The following is a 17,954-nucleotide window of genomic DNA, read 5'->3' as shown; positions in this document are numbered from 1 at the left end:
AAATAAACAAGGACAAAAATTCCCGGTACTAAATATTATCAATAAAAATACTACGAAAGACTAAAACGAACAGCTGAGCTTCTATGATACTTACAATTTTGGTTAAAGTATTTTAAGGTCCACTCTGTTTCTATAGTTCCTAATGGACTTGAACCCATGTCCACCTGCACAAGACGTAAGTAAATATTATTGTAACGCTGCACACAAACCTGAGTTCTTCGACCACACCATGTGTAGTACTGGTCCCGATTTTTAAGTATACATAAGATCGATCTCATTTTAGGTCATACAGACTTTATGGTGGATAAACAACAACTGCGTGAAATTTCTAGAAACAGAAGAGTAAATGGGACAACTGACCAATCTTCAATGAATGTTCATTAGATTGACTCCGCATATTTATATCATTATTTGATGATATGTCAATTACACAGTGAAGTTGAACATTTATTATTAGTAGTAGCATTAGTATTAGTATTTGTATTATAAGCGTACTTTTGAACATGAACTGCAAAATTACTGTATAGTATGCTATTATTTCTGTAATTTTTCCTGGATTCCATGTTATTTATTTTATTAGTGCGCACTAATTTGTCTCCAGGTCATAAATTAATTTCAGCGTGCTTTCTCGTGTAAATAATCTTACAGAATAACTTGAGTTATAGTTTCAGGGGACAGGGTAAGGTGGGGTTGACGTCCTGGACACTCGAATAGTATTGGTTCAAAACGTAGTTTGGAATCCTGGTGAAGACAAGGATCTTGTTCACAAACTGATCGTGAAAATTCGAGGTGGGACTTCACATACTAACCGAGCAATCTTCAAGAATGCTAAAGCAAACACCTGTATCATTCTTACAATAAGAAAGATTTACAAATGTTGGTTGGGAAAGAGCAAATAATAACTATGGAGCTACTAGCACAATTCGAAGTAATTAATTTGTATATAGTATCCACTTTCTTTGATATTGTTCTTTACTACCTTTTTCTGAATATGTTTCGGATAGAGTAACCGTTGGTGTATTGGTAGTGTCGTGGACTTGAAAACGAAAAATCTTGGTTTGAATCCCCAACAGATAGTATTTGTCTTCATGAAACATTCGCAAATAATGTTATTTGGAGAGTTTCAAGTCAAAAATCCAAACAAACAGTGTGTGCAGTCGTCCTCATACGGAGTATGGTAAGTAGTTTTCATATTAATATTCGTTTTTCTCTATATATATATCTTTCTTGACTCATCTTACATGACCTTCTTGACTCATCTTACATATCTTTCTTGACATGACCCTTATCATGTCTTCCATCTTTCTCTTCTCTTTCCCTCTCTCCCCCCCACACAAGCATACACTTTATTTAAAGGAAATAATTAATGTACCTTCTTTTCCTCTGGGTTATCGACTCTTAGTCGAATCAACGTGTCACTGCGATGACCCATTTCTGCTCTAGCGTTTTCACTCTAACGTTGCGAACTTCAACGTTATAACCGTAATACGTGAAATCGAGACTGGATGTTCGGAACAGAAGAATGTCCAGAAATGAGAAAAAATGTCCCCTCTTTAGTCATTACAAGAGAGAATTTATTTATATTCATTTGAGACAAAATTCGTTTCCATCCTATAATTCTTCAATTTGTTTAACCACATATGAAAGGCGAATTATTTACTACATCTATAAGTAGCAGAAATCCAATTTTGGTTTTAAACATTATGATTCCATTATATTTCAATTCGAATTTTCAATGTAGTCTGTTTCTGATAGAAATTTAACAGTAAAATAAGACACATTCACTTTTCTGTCTTTCTGTATAGTTTCTATTTCTTTGATTCAGTATGGATTAGTATTCTGGAACGGAAGATATGATCTACGCTACCTACTAGGTTTATTATAATGTATTTCAGATCAGTACGTTTAAAGAAGGCTACTGAATTTGCAAACGAACCACGCGGAAAGACAGGATGTGTGTTAATCTTTTGGAATTATCCTAGACGTGTCTCGAGACATTTCAGTTTCACTCGAAATTGAGTACTTAATGTGATCACCAAGTTTGGTATTAATTTTGAAAGTGACTTAATGAATTTTTTAAGACTTCTTTGCTTATTTATTCGAAAATTCTGACAAAAATTAAAAAAAGTTTCTTTTATTTATTGTTGTAATTCTGGAAACGGAATATTATAAGGTTATGTTCTTTTCTTATTGCGTTTAAATCCAATATTTTTATCTGTTCTCTCTTTTTTCTTCTTCTATCTTCTTTTCTATTTCTGTCTCTCTTCCGTACCTCTAACATATATCGATTGGTTTCAATTTTTCATTGACATATGTTTGAGTTTCTTTCTACTTCAAGTTTTGAGTCTCGTTTCGTCGCAATTTTATTCTTTTACTTCATTGACACTAACATATATATTTTGATATTAGAATTGTGGTCATGTTGTTGCTGATATTAATATGGGAGAGAGGAAAGGAGGAGAAACAGTGGTCATCTCTACCAGACATGACTGCGGGATAAGAATTTAAATATTGGGTGGCCTAGCTGCAAGTTGTTCGCTGTCGTTTTTTTTTTTTTTAATGCGGAGTATATAAGTTCAGTAATTCATATGTAGTTTGTTATGGGCCAAAACGTTTGTCTTCCCGAAAAAAAGAAAAAAGAAGCCACATGTTGAAAGCATTTGCTTCGGACTTTGATTTAAAAATTTAATTTGATTTAAAGCATTTGCTTCGGACTAAAATTTAACATAAGAAAGCCTTTTGTTCTTATTTCTCGCATATTTGCGTCCATTTTGGCCTTTGGGAGCGTCTATTGAAAAAAGTCCACACTTGACCGCTATATACAGACATGTTCTTATGTAGAGTCAGAGATTTTGAAAGGTAAACGAGTTTTCAAAAGTAATAATAATAATAATAATAATAATAATAATAATAATAATAATAATAATGTAATATAACAATTGGGTTTACAAGTAGGTTCATATGACTTTATCTTGCATGCTAGGTCCGCAAATCCGCTACGCCAATAGTATCCCTTAATGTGTTTGTCTTTCCATTTCTTGTGGATGTCTGTTGTAGTGCTGTTAGGCTTGTATATTAAACCTTTACATTATGTATTTGTTTTCTTTTTTACGATTTTTTTTGAATAAGGAAAGAAACTGCTTTCCTTTGATATCTATTTCTTAAAATTCATTTTGTTTCAACTGTTTAAGTAAGATCATTTTGTAACTTTATGTCATCCATTTGACTCATAATAATAAAATTGTCATTCTTAACAAATTTATTTTATTGTTTTACTTGCAGTTTGTCTCACTGGTATATTTGTAACACAATTGAAGTTTGATCAAACGCCTTTCTAATTCTGAATCAACCCAACGATTCAGCTTTTTTTGTTGCCTACACTTGCAGGAAAAGAAACATTGGAGGCGTAGTGCACTTTTGGAATCGTCCGTACAACTAGGAACAGTAAATTCCTTCGCTAGATTAGATTAGGAAAACAAGAATTTTAGGAAGGATTAAAGAATGCATCAAACGAAAGAGCTCTTGGCCTGTAATTTGTTTTTGAATCTGTTACAACAAAATTTTTGAACGGCCCCTAAATCAAGTTTTCGTGTTTTCTAGGGAATAAACACACATGATACTGAGTTAAGTGATAACTTGGGTTTGGCTAGAGTATATGTAGTACTCTAGATATAAGGCCTACAAGGAAATATTTGATTGAGATATATTTGATATTTGTTGCAAATATAGTAATATGTTCCGTTGGTTAGTCACTTTTTACTATTGCTAAAGCTCTGATATCGGTCATTTTCGAAAATTGTAGGTTTCTCCAACCCTTTCACTTTCATGTTGTGTAGCTGAATTTAGATTTAAAGTGCATCGGAAGTGTCACTGTTCATATCAGCGACCGGAAAACTAAAGATTCGACGTTAATTTCGGTGGTTTTCAATCATTTTTAATGTTTCTCCCACTTCCTTTCCCTAAGTTATATAATCAAAGTGAATAGATAAAATTCATTCCACGTCCGAACGTCATGTATGTTGAAATTTTAATAGTCATTGATTGGGTGGTTCAACAGATTAAGAGTCACAAACATAGTCACTTTCAATTTTATAATGTAAATAAGAAACATTACATTTTACTTGAGTGGTGTATTTGATTTAAAAAATAAATATTATTTTTCGTTCTTGCTTATCTTACAGATATTAGAGATGTTGCCACTAAATTTATTGCACTTGCTCATTGTCTTCCTTATACACGGCATGAGTTGCGATAATAACACTTCTTCAGAATATACTTCTGAGGACTGGTCTCTGTTGGATAAAACAGCCAGAAGAGGTATGAATGCATTATTATTGTTTTATAGGATTTCTTACGAAACAAGACCAGACGAGGCAGATCTCTACCAATGCACCTTCAGAGACGAGACACCACTCTCATAATACATTTCGAAACGTACCAGGGAATTTTACAGGATGCCTTATCTACCATTCACATCTTTAAAAAATGGTCATAGCATTTCGTACTGAGTCATATAATCAGAAATGTGTCGTAATTAAAATAAAATAACTAGATAACTCTGAAGGAGAGCTAATGTAAAGTTTGTGGTAAAATATAATTTCAATACTAATGGCAATAGTAATGAATTAAAGCGTAATGATATTCCGAGACACTAATACAACTATAAATATAAACTACTGTTACCAAATTTTAAAATAAGTCTTACAAACCAAGTTATTGAACCAAACCAATTTCGAAGTATTTTCAACTATTAACACCGACAAATTAACAACAATATGAGAACACTACTTATTTGATTCGTGGTATAAAATTATGCTGAGGCTTATATAGCGACGATGGACGATGTTAGTTACTAATATATATGTAGTCGAATGCAGTTCTAATGTTTGAGAAGCTCAAGACTCCGCCAAGCGGTTATGCTATGTGTTATCTATGATTTACATAGAATGGGGCGTACACGATGGGTTTCATTGTCATAGCTATAACCAACTTTTTTTTTTTTAAGATATCTAGTCATCAATAATTTTTACACCAATATTTATGAGCATTTTGTTTATGGTGAAAGAATAGATGTTCAGCGGGGATGATTTTAATTTGTGTAATTATATGTTCATTGGTATCTGATGAAACTTTCCAAGCACTGACTCATGATGAAGCATTGACAAATATGAAACGAATACATACCTTAGATTTACAGATGATGGTTTAATAGAAGTTTAGAAGATGAAACTCTTTTCTTTGTTTCTTTTTCTTTCTTTTTTTTAATGTTGAGATTTGCATTAAAGTGTCGATATGATGCTTTTTCTTTTTGAGATTTGGGTTGCAATTACTTCCGACTTAGGAAAGCATAGTAGTTTTTATTTTCGACTAGTGCTGAGATAAATCGCTTTCTGAACTTGTGGTGAAACAGTAAGTACGTCTACCTACGAACATACATCGTGTTTCAAAAACAAAGACCTGATTTTGGGAGGTAATAATTTGGGAACATGGGACGTACCGGCAAGGAAATTAATGTTGTTTGATTGGACGTGTCATAGAGTTCGTGAAAACTATCATTATATGTCAGTAAACGCGGCACCTTAGTTTGCAGTCAGTCAGAAGTAAAATGGGGTTCCCTAACAAAAGGCGTTTTGTATATTGCAGTTTGCAAAGACCGAGTCAGTGATTTCGATACAGTGTGCTTTTCGCCGGTGTTTTAGCATTGATCCGCGTGTACCCAGAAAGATTCGTCGTCAAAATGGCCAATTTAAAGACACAGAACCCACCTGCACTTATAACTGCTGTAAACGCAGGTACATTGGGTAAGTTTATGACGAAGTTTGCTATCGCCTACATGTTGTTCGTGCTGCTGGTGGTGGACACATAGAGCATTTAGAATAGCATAGCTAAAACTTAAAAATTTTCTGAGTATTTTGCAAATTTTTCTCATGTTTTTATTAATACATATGGACTTTAAAATCACGTCATTCTTTTTTAAACACACTGTACTCTTTTATCATGTTTCTCATTGTATGTACTCTCATGCACAAAAAATTGCCCGTATACTGTAACTCACGGTTTTTCGCCATTATTCAATTTTACTTACATTTATGGGTAAAATACAGTTATTAGTTAGTGAAGATAATAGAAAGCAACCCATGGAACAAGATACTGCCAAAAATATAATAAAATAATAAAGATATAAGCAAACAAAATATGTTCGGTTTTGTGTATACTGGAAATAATGTATTCGAGGGATTTTTGCAGTAGCAGAGCACGATTGCAGAGGGAATAACAGGATTGGTAGGGGGAGAGTTGAATCAAGGAATTAGAAAGTAGAGTATGTAATTTACTGTATTGTACGCGTTTTTTTGCACAATTTTCTCAACCACATTTCATAAATAAACCTATCTTTAATAACCTAACCATACGACAACTCGTTGGAAGGAGTAGTTTACTCTTAGGGTGGGATTTCCCCCAATGGTTTTCCAATTAACGCCTCAGGCAATTTTGTTCACATTTTGTACAGAAATGTTTCATTAATAAACTAACATACGGCATAAATCGTTTATCCCGATAACATACAGAAGTGGTTTACTCAAGAGTTGAATTTTTTTTTTACAATTTTCTCAGTAATAACTGATACAAATTTGTTATAATATCAGTAAAAATATTAGGGAGAGCGGTGGCTCAGTGGTAGAGCGTTCATTTCTGGTGCTTGGAGTCCCTGGTTCAAACCCTGCTCCCGCCAAGTGAACTTTGTGGTTGACAAACAAAGTGCTCGTGGGTTTTCTCGGGGTTCTCCCGTTTCCTCCCACTTTCTTCATTCCACCATTTCACTCATCTCTCATCATCACCGTCTCCTTTAGCATAACCGGCAGAATCGTGGGACGTAAAACTTAAAGATTTCATTTCATTTCAGTAAAAATATTTTCTGCAGTTATGCTACAATATGGTATAACTCGCTTGTTCCGAAAAGAAAAATCCAAAACAGATAGTTTACTTTGACAGTGAAATTTTTTCCGAGGATTTGCTTAAAAATTACTCGATATATTGCCCAAATTACAGATAGAACAGTTTACCTTTGGATGTAAGCTTTTCCCGATGTCCTTCTCATAAACAACTCAGGAGATGTTTGTTGTTCATATTTCATGAATACATGTTATATAAATAAAATAGTTATATGGTATAATTCCCACATCCTGAAAATCTAGAAGTGGTATATTACTTTTTACAGTAAGTTTTACCCTGTGATTATTTCAAGAACGACTCAGGTGATTGTGATCATATTTCATAAATAAATTATATTTTATGAAAACACTAACAACAATAACGGAAATATGACCAATGGGTACTTTACTTTTGGGCTTAAAGTCTTTTCTAGCAAAGTTTTCCAAAACATTATTTTATTCGCAATTTCCTAAATAAATGTTTCAATAATAGCTGCAGCCCCACATCAGTCAGTGTAAGAAAATCGAACAAAATCGAACTTGTTTTTAAATTGACTTGTTGTGGTCAAATGGTTCAAGTGCATTGGTTCTGAATTTGATTTCTAGTGAGAGCTAGTGTATTTTCGTCTAAGAGATGTGACACGTCGGTGCAAAGAAAAAAGTGTTTAAATAAGCCTAACGAAGCTAATCAATAATACAAAGAAATAATGCAATGTTACGAAATTATCGAAGAAATATTGTTAATATTAGATAGATGCGACTGAAATGGCCAAAAGATGATTGTCAATTCCAAAGGTAAAAAAATGAAAAATACAGTGTCAGGTTAATCAGTGACCTGTTGATGAAGCTATCCTACTAGGAAGTGATTGAGATACCAAAAAATGTTGTAATTGCTGGGAGAAATGTTAGGAGAGTACAGAGGAGGAGAGTTTAATACTGCAAATCATGGATAGTCTGGATCTTCGTTTGAGGGCTAATATTGAAATCTGTAGGCCTACATAAGTTTGCATTGAAATGAACATTAGAACGTAATATCTGTTTTTAATATTTATAGCTGCTTCCTGACAGGTTTGCAGCAGTGTATTTGACGAGTTTTGATATTGTAACGATCCTAGCGAACTCCTGAGCCTTCTGTACACTGTAAGTTAAATTTGTGCTTAATTAAAACTATATTTGTTTAAATTTAAAACTGTTGACCGTTATCACCTGTGCATCACGGAAAGCAATCCCTAGTAATTCTTTGTTTTCGCCCGGAGGGAGCTCGTGTGGTTCGGATTCCATGTTAATCAGTAGGTCCACGTCTCATATCGCCTCGCAGCTGAAAGGGACGATAAAGTCAAAATCACATCACACATCTTTGTTTTCGCCTTTGTTTTAGCCCATAAATATCTCTGTTCATGAGCTTCTTCGAAGCTAAGGGGTTAGCGTACGCGCCTTTGGCGTGGAAGACCCAGCTTCGATTCCAGGCGAGAGCTCACGTGGTTCGGAGTCCACGTTAATCAGTAGGCCGACGTCTCATATAGCTTCGTTGCTGAACGAGACGTTAAACTCAAACTCAATGTCTTTGTTCATAAATTTCTTTGTGTATGGTTTTGCATATACGTGGCATGGACATTAAATTTTGATTTCTACGTCATATGAATCTAATTACATACACACCTATAGAACGAACAAAACAAACTTGGAATATCTACATTGTTTACGTATGGAAAATCATCACGCTCTGCTGCACAGGAGAACCGTGGGTATGGAATTTCTCAACGTGTTAAGAAATGTATAATAATAAGAATTATTATTATATTAATAATAATAATAATAATAATAATAATAATAATAATAATAATAATAATAAACAGAAAACGATACGATCACTTATATAATTTATAAACATATGTTAAAATTTAATAAGCATATAACAGCAATGGAATTAAGTTGTTTCTCTCTCTCCCAGAACGCAACAGCCCTCATTGTGCCAATGCGTAGAAGAGAACTTGTAGACTCAAGACTTTGGGGCCGTGTGTGGTCGAAGCATCGGATCCCTTTGTTGTTAGTCCTAGCGTTCTAGACGGATGTAGTTGTTCCCGGTAGAATATACAAGCAAATACACTTTTGTATTACTATTAAACTAAATAATTATACTCATTCCGTCAATATAATATTTGTTGTTGCTTAACCGCATACAGACAGCTCATCCATGTTCGAATCGTTGATAATAATAATAATAATAATAATAATAATAATAATAATAATAATAATAATAATAATAATAATAATAATAATAATAATAATAATAATAATAATAATAAATAACAGAAACTCGACAAATATTCTTGTAAATAATAGGAAAAAGTTTGTGTCACACTGTTCACTTTGCTGGACACATCAGTGTGCCGCGTTATACCGGTTGTGGCACATTGGAATATAGGCTATGACTTTTTACTTTTTTCCAACTATTTCAACTGCTTCAATTGAAATGGATCTATAACAATAAGAGAGTGAATTTAGTCTTCTTACCCTTCGATTTAGAAATAAGGCTAGCGAGAATTTCATTAAAAAAATAATATACTAAGAATTTTTATAGTAGTTTGTTTTATTCGAAATTATATACTTAATGCGTTCTTGATTGAAATTTTGTGAAACGAAATCTTTAAATTTTACGTCACACGTTTATGCCGGCTAGGCTAAAGGAGAGCAGTGAGATTGGAAACGAATGAAATGGTCGAATGTAGAAAGTGGGAGAAAACGGGAGAACCCCGAAAACACCCACGCACACGGTGTTTGTCCAGCACAAGGTTCTGTTGTCGCGAGCATAGATCGAACCAAGGACTCCATGCACCAGAGATAAACGCTGTACCACTGAAACACCGCGGCTTCTGAAATTATTTAAAGAAGAAAGGGGCTATTTATGAAAACTTGATGTCGAACGCATTTCTTAAAAAAAATAAAAGCTTTTTGTGAAATATTGCTTATAGACAGGGGCGGATTAAGACTTTAGGAGACCTAGAGCCGACCTATTTTAGAATTGCCCTATGTTGCGAACAATTCCAGCGCATAAATTTTATTTTCTGTCTTCCACAGCCTCATGGGCGTATGGAACCACCGAGAACTATGCTGTAATATTTTAATGTGCTCCAAATTTACAATAATTAGTGTAGTTACATTCATTATTAACAATAAAATGCTGCTAACGGAAAGACTTAAATCTAGTGATACCGCGAGCATAACGAGCGGAAAAAACTTAGCATCGGTCTGAAGCCTATAAGTTGATTGCTATATTTTAGTATTAAACAGAGGAATTTTAAACGCCCCTCCTTAGCTTGGGGCCCCGGAGCCTGAGCTCCATTGGCTCCGCCCTTAGTCTGCTAATGCTTATAGATTATAAATTAAAGGGTCCGGCCGGGTCCGTTCTAAAAATTCCGGACCGTGCAGATCTCTAGCCCCTAAGTATATGCTATCATTGGAAATACAGTAGAGTTTCGCTGATCCGACATAAAAGAGGCAGGCAGAACGTCGGATAATATGGATGTGTTAAGGAAAGACCTATTAAAAGTCAAACTATGATATAATTTTACATCTTGCGCATGCATCTAATAATCATGTTTTGCAAGAAATAAATATAATGCATTGAATCAAGCACGTATGCAGCGTAAGGTCCTGAAAGCTGTCTCTTTCCATAACTCAAGCACTTTCTAATAAACCTGCTTTTTCCCTTTTGAGGTTCTTTTATATCAAATTACTTTGAGTCAGTGTCCAAACTGTGGGCAATGCGTTGTTGTTATAATTCTAACAAGTAACACTTCCCAAGTGTAACACTCCGATTTTGATTAAATTTGGCAGGTAGATACTACACAGAAAATAAACAAATAAGTGTTTTTTTTTATTTTTTTTTGCGGCAAAACGGATTTAGGGGGCAAAAGCCCCCACCCAAAATTTTGAAAGTTGACGCCCGAAAGGCGAAAACAAATGGAACAAAGTGAACGAAATTGTGCACAGATATTGCAGACGTAAAATCAGGGAAAACGGGTTTCGTATTTTCCTGGAGAAAACGGTTAGATGGGGCACGGACTCCTGCAAACCTTTGATCAGGAAATAACAAAAGTGCTAATAACAGTACGTCAGACTTGCCTAAATTTACATGAAGAATTGGAACAACACTTTGTGTAAGGACAATAAGCAAAATGTAAACAAATACGTTTTTTTTATTTCCTGTGAAAAATGGTTTTACGGGGAAAAAGTTCCAAACCAGAATTTTGGAATTTGACACCCGAAAGGCAAGAAGAAAGGATCGAACTGAATGAAATTCTCCACAAATATTGTAGAGATAAGACGAGGGAATAAATGTTTTGTATTTTCCTGAAAAGAAAAAAAAACTGTTCAGTGGACCGAGACGTTGAGTGGACCGAAGCGAATGAAATGGTCTGTACATATTGGATATGAAGAATAAGGCCTTTCGTGTTTCACAAGTGTCTCCATCCGATTTCTTCAAATTTGGCAGATCAACAACAAGCAAAAACATTATAGCGTATTTTATAGTATTTAACGAGACACCTTTAACCTTTACAATGTTTTTCCGCATAAACAAAACACGTGTCTATTAATTTCCTGTTTGCTGTTGATGTGTCAAAATGGATAGGGTCATCTTTAAAACACGAAAGTCCTTGTTTGCATAGAGTCTATACAATATGTACACACAATTTCATTTGATTTGGTCCACTCCTTCCTGCACTTTTACGGTAATATTTATTTTTTCCGGAGGGGCCCTAGGCCCCAACACTGTTTTTCCGCACAAATTAAAACACGTTTCATTTATTCTTTTGAAAATTGTCCCTATACGAAGTTTCGTTGCAATTTTTCATACTGTTTAGGAACTTCTGACGTATACTTATTTGCACTTTTGATATTTCGTAATCACTAGCTTAGAAGATCCGTGCCCCACTCAACCGCTTTTTTCCAGTAGCATACAAAACCCAATTACTTCAATTTACGTCTACAATATCTGTACACGATGTCATTCAACTCGGTACACTTCTTGTTGCCTTTCGTGCGTCAACATTCAAAATTTGGGGTAGGGCTTTTGTCCCCTAGAACTGATTTTCCGCAAAAATATAATAAAAAAACTGTATTAGTTTTTTTTTAGCGTATTCTTCATACACAAAGTGTCGTTGCAATTCTTCATGCCCTTTACACACGTCTGACATATTGTTACTAGCACTTTTGATATTTCATGATCAAAGGTTTCGATGGGTCTGTGCCCCACCTAACCGTTTTTTCCCAGAAAATACAAAACACGTATTCGCTCATTTTACGTCTGCAATATCTGTGCACAATTTCGTTCAGTTTGGTCCTCTTGTTTTTGGCTTTTGGGCGTCAAAGTTCAATATTTATGGTGGAGGCTTTTTCCCCCTGAAACCGTTTTTCCGCAAAAAATAAGACACATATTTGTTTATTTTATGTGTACTGTTATCTATCTGCCAAATTTTATCAAGTAACACTTGGGAAGTGTTACTTGTAAGAATATACCGTAATGCCATTGATACCAGGTGGAATTAAAGAACACTTTTAAATGGGATTACAATTTCGTTTCCGTTCTGTTTATAACGTTAATGTATTAGAACAATACACTCCTTGCCATTTGCTATTTTTGTTATGTGATATACGTAGCAGACAGTTTTTACATGTCTCTAGAAAATATTTTTTAATTTCGTTTGTGTTACAATGCAGTTTGTTTGAAGTAAACCGGTTCATAAATGAAAAGTAAGAAAAGTATAAGAGAAATATAGAACTGTTGAATTATTATTATTATTATTATTATTATTATTATTATTATTATTATTATTATTATTATTATTATTATTATTATTATTATTATTATTATTATTGAAACATTAGAGTTACCTGCTTACGAGGATTCGTGTTGGGTCCCCTCCGAAAAGAAAAGCTGGATACGTGCCTGCACTGAGTGATAGACGTATGAGTCATGGTGTAGACGGGCGTGCTAAGCGATAGAAGCCGGAGCATCAAAAACAGACTAAGACCACAACTTGAAATTCTTCTTTCCGATTGATGCTACTTTTTACCTGCTATGATATGTCGGATAATACGGTATGTGGAATAAACGAAGGTCAGATAAGCGAGACCATGGCGTATTGGCGTTTCATGCTCCTAACCTTCAAAATATTTGTGCAGAAAACATCTTCCGCTCACTAGCTAAACTTTTGGGTATGATCGCACATCTTGCGTTGTAAAGTATAGTCTTATAAAGAATATATATATATATATATATATATATATATATATATATATATATATATATATATATATATATATATATATATATATATGTAATGCTAAAAACCTAAAGAAGACCAAATTCAATAATTTTCTATACTTTTCTTTTTTTAATAACGGGAATCTTGTTCATTTCATAACGAAAAATCACGTTTGATACTGAGAAGTCTGTTTCTGTCCATATATATTTTTCATACTTTATTGGAGACAAATTTGTTTTTTGTTTTTCATCAAGAAAAGAGGATGAGAAAAGAAGCTATACAGCATAAACTAAATACAATCACTATTACAAATAGTACACTAATTCTAAATAAATAGTCATCAGAGGAAACAAAAAGTTATTTCCTTCTTATACGTTTCGGTTCTTATTAACATAAAAATTATACACTTCCTATAATGTTTTGTAAAAAGCAAATTGGATGGGATCGATGGGATTCGATGTGGTGTCAAAAAGGTATAAGAATTACTAGTCCGCCCCTCTACCCACTTGACCACACAGACTATCTTCTGTTGTCTCTCTTTTTCTTAACAAATAAATGCTCATGGCTACATGGTATGTCACTTCCGAACTTAAGACAACACTTTTTCTCTTTTCTTCTATATTTTCGTACAACATCTTGGTTACAAAAGCTAATTTATATTTGGCAGACAATTTACACCTTAGTTTTAAGCCAATAAATGCAATATCTTACTCCACTTTCCAATTCCTTATTCAACTATCCCTCTATCAATCCTGTTATTCCCTCTGCAATCGTATCTGCTATTGCAAAAAAATCCCTGGAAAACATCATGCCAGTATACACAAAACCTAACATAATATTGTTTTTTGCTTATATTTTTAATTGTTTTATTATATTTTTGGCACTATCTCCTTAGATGCATTGCTTTCTATTATCTGCACTTACTAATAACTGCATTTTACCCATAAACGTAAGAAAAATTGAATAATTGCGAAAAATCGTGAGTTACAATATACGCGCTTTTTTGCGCATGAGGTTACTTACACGATTACTTTTTGTAAGGTAGATGACTTTAGTATTTGGAAACTAATTTTAATACACAAGTACTTGGCAGTTTTTTTTAAAATATAAAGAATTTATAAATTATTTACAATTGAGGTTTGAAATACTTTTGTATTTGAAGAGTAATGAATTAAAAATACATTCACGGACAAAAGTTTAAGAATTGAGTTAACCAAAGTACGTGACAATAATGCGTTTGGAAAAAGCTTGTGCATTTTTACATTACAAACATGGTTGTTTGTAAACATAAGAGTTGTAATAATACTATAATATTATGTCTTACGATTTTATGTAGTTGACTATTCTTAGGTGCTGTGTTCATGTGTATAAGTTTCAAAGGGAGACAAAACTACAAGATGCTATTAGTTAAAATAGTTTCTCGACTGTTGACACTCTTGATATTGCTCAGCTATGCGTGAGAAGGCCTTAGCCCCGAATCATCAGGGAGATTCTTTAATTCGAAAAAGTATAACTATTCGGAAAGAGGTGGAAATCGGTGATATATATGCGTTTTGGAAAATATATCAGCATATATATCAGCGGAAAATATATATATCAGCAAAACAGTATGAGAGAGAATAAGTTCCAACTTGCAGCTCGTGAAGGGTATGCTCATGAAGAGTAAACGACATGTGGACATAGGCTTCATGTTTATGCAGATTGAGGACAACATAGCTATACACTAGTACAGGAAGTTTATTTTTTATTTATTTATTTATAACATGTTTCAGATAAAGCTCTATGCCATTTCACATTGAAACATTTTAACAATTTGATAACATAAAAATTTAATAACAAATTGAGGTCAAGATGGTACAACACAACAGCGACATTAGAAAAATAGCTTACTTATAGATGATCTAAAAGTATACTCAATTCAGAAAACATCTACAGTTTCTGGTAAACTATTATAGGTGCTGAGAATTCGGTTTAGAAGGGATCTTTGGACAATATTAACTCCGCGCCGCTCGAGCATAAAAGAGAACACTAGACCGTGTTGTTCTATCGGGTACGAGAAATTTGATCTAGCTTAACAACTTTTCACATGATATGTGGCCATTTACAAATTTTGCAAAAATATTAGGTCAGAAATTTTGTTTCTTACTAGGGGAGGTGCGATATTGAGGGATTTTAAAACGTCATTTTTTTGGAAGTGTTCGGAGGTGAAGTACTCGGTAGGTTACAACGGCTAAAAAGAAATTAATTAGTTGATTATTTTTAAATGAGTAGAGACAGCTATAGATAAGATAACAGAACAGTACTCAATAGTGGGAGCAATATATGACTTATAGAACAAGCTTAAGGAATTAAGATTTTTTATGTCAGTGAAGTGATAAAGGATTCACAGTTTTCTCATAGCAGTACAAGATATTGTGCTTATTTGATCGCAAGAGTTAGCTTACTGCCAATGATAACACCAAGATCTCTGAAAGAGCATTTATGTTCTTATGACAAATTTTGTGAATGTGTTTTATTGGTTTCTTTTTTAGAGAAATAATAAGTGAAGCACATTTTTCGATGTTTGAGCTAAGTTTCCAAGCATTACATCAGTTGAGAAAAACTAAAGCATCATGTTGAAGATCAAGCGCATCGTACTCGGATTGAACTTGTCTGTAGAGTTTGCAATCATCAGCGAATAGAAGAATATTGGAAGAGCTGTTTGTAAACAAAGTAGGAAGATCGCTCATGTAACCTGGAAATGAAACTCGTTGTGTCCTATTACTGAGATAGGTTTCCAGAAGATTAAGCAATTTGCCATGTAAATTGAATATAGAATTAAGTTTGTGTATAAGGAGATGGTGTGGAAGGGTATCGAAAGCCTTAGCCAGGTTCAAATACAAAATGTCGAGTTAAGAATTTTCCGAGACAGTATCGGACAGAAGAACAGATAAATTAGTAACACAAGTTTTTCCTGGCTAAAAGCCGTGTTGTGAGGAGTTTATAAATAAAACAACAAATTAAAAGATCCTATTTTCCATTATCATTTCACAAACGAGTGAGAGAGGTAGATCGAGACGATGACACATCATTTTTATTCTTACTAGACTTATGAATGCGAGTGATATCAGCTCTCTTCCAACAGGTGGGAAAGACACCTTCTGCAAAACAGCGATTTAGGAAATTCGAAAAGCGTTGAGAAGGGGTTTATCTAGTATTTCGTAGAGTTCATCACTGTCCCGAATCATACTGATGTTTCGTCTCTTCAAAGTTTGAATTTGGAAACCGTTGTGGACAACAATCATGAACCCGTCACTATCCTGACGGTTTACGGATTGCTATAACATATCCATTTGTCAGCAGAAGTAACAGTATGATACAAAAAACCTTTCCGGTTATTCCGCACAGTGAGAACACTATATACTTCCAGATGAAGGTGATTTTTGTTGGCTTGAGTGAACTCATAGGGCACAAATAAATTCAACGCTTTTACTTTATCGATTGGTGGAGCTGCTGAGCGACAATAACGCAGTGAATGTCTAACTAGTCAGTAATTGCACGAACACTTTACCGATTGTCCGCTTCCAGTACCGTTTAAGTAGTTAGGATCAAAGCATTCTCTTTGTCAGCTTATACTTCAATGTTATGTAAATGGCATGAAATTTCAAAGACGAACTGCGTTTGGTGCATTCATTCCCCACTTGAGACCTAAATAGTTTATCGTACTTTTTTGTGGTTTTTAGTAGTGAATTTCCATATAATACATTTATGCCAAACTATGATGTGAGCAGCTAAGGAATGCTGTGTTCATGATAACGAAAAAACTGTGGAATGAATATATGGAGAAAAGATAGAACAATGCCAAAAATCCTACGCATACGGTGTTTGTATACCAAAAATTCACTTGGTGCGAGCTGTAATAGAACCAGAGATTTCACTACCAGAGGTGGTCTCTCCACCGCTGAATTTCCAAAACCTTCTTTACGCGACCATGTTCAACAACATCCGATATGTCTGTCTTGCCTGCTAAGTGAGTGGAGGCCCTCTTAAGACCTTTCGAGCATGAACGACAGTTGTGATGTACATGTTTTGTCCGTGAATAAATTGGTTGCATTGCGGTGTAGTTTTCGACCAGACGAAAAACGGAGATTTGAAGCACACAAGCCGAATACACATGAATAACTCTTATTTTGATCACTTTACTTAGGTATATACAAATGAAGAAGAACATATTTACTATAATATTGATTTATTTCCAAATGGCTTTTGTTATATTGTTTTAAATGTTTAGAATCATAGATTAACTTTTTCATGAACAGTTTGCGTTTCACCTTGGCAGATAAGGTTAAATTTGCTTGAAAACGTATACTGTTCAAACGTTGAGAAGTTATTAAAAGCATTAACTATTTTACAATGTAGGATTTGGGAGTATTAAAAATTGTGTAGTAAGAATCTAATATATTTGTAAACGAAGTATGTTTTAAATGGAAATTCAACTAAATCTGCTTCATAATTCAACGAGAAGTGAAATTTATAGTGAGACTTATTGTTTACTTTATAGAGAAAGAACTATATTTATTTTTAAAAAGTATTATTTCTGTTAACTTTCACTAGATTGTTAAAGTAATACTACTGTTTCTTTTGAAATTGTAATAACCAATTAATTGTAAGGCCTTACAATGAAATTACAGTAATAAATATTTTTGTGTTACTTTTGCACATGACTTTTTAAAAAAAATATTTCCCCCTTTTTTTACAACAGCAGCCGGGAATTGCG

This window comes from Thermobia domestica, chromosome 3, assembly GCF_964235325.1.
Source record: "Thermobia domestica chromosome 3, izTheDome1.hap1.1, whole genome shotgun sequence".
Taxonomy (NCBI): domain Eukaryota; kingdom Metazoa; phylum Arthropoda; class Insecta; order Zygentoma; family Lepismatidae; genus Thermobia; species Thermobia domestica.
The sequence above is the reverse complement of the archived record's forward strand: the minus strand, read 5'-3'. Positions refer to the sequence as shown.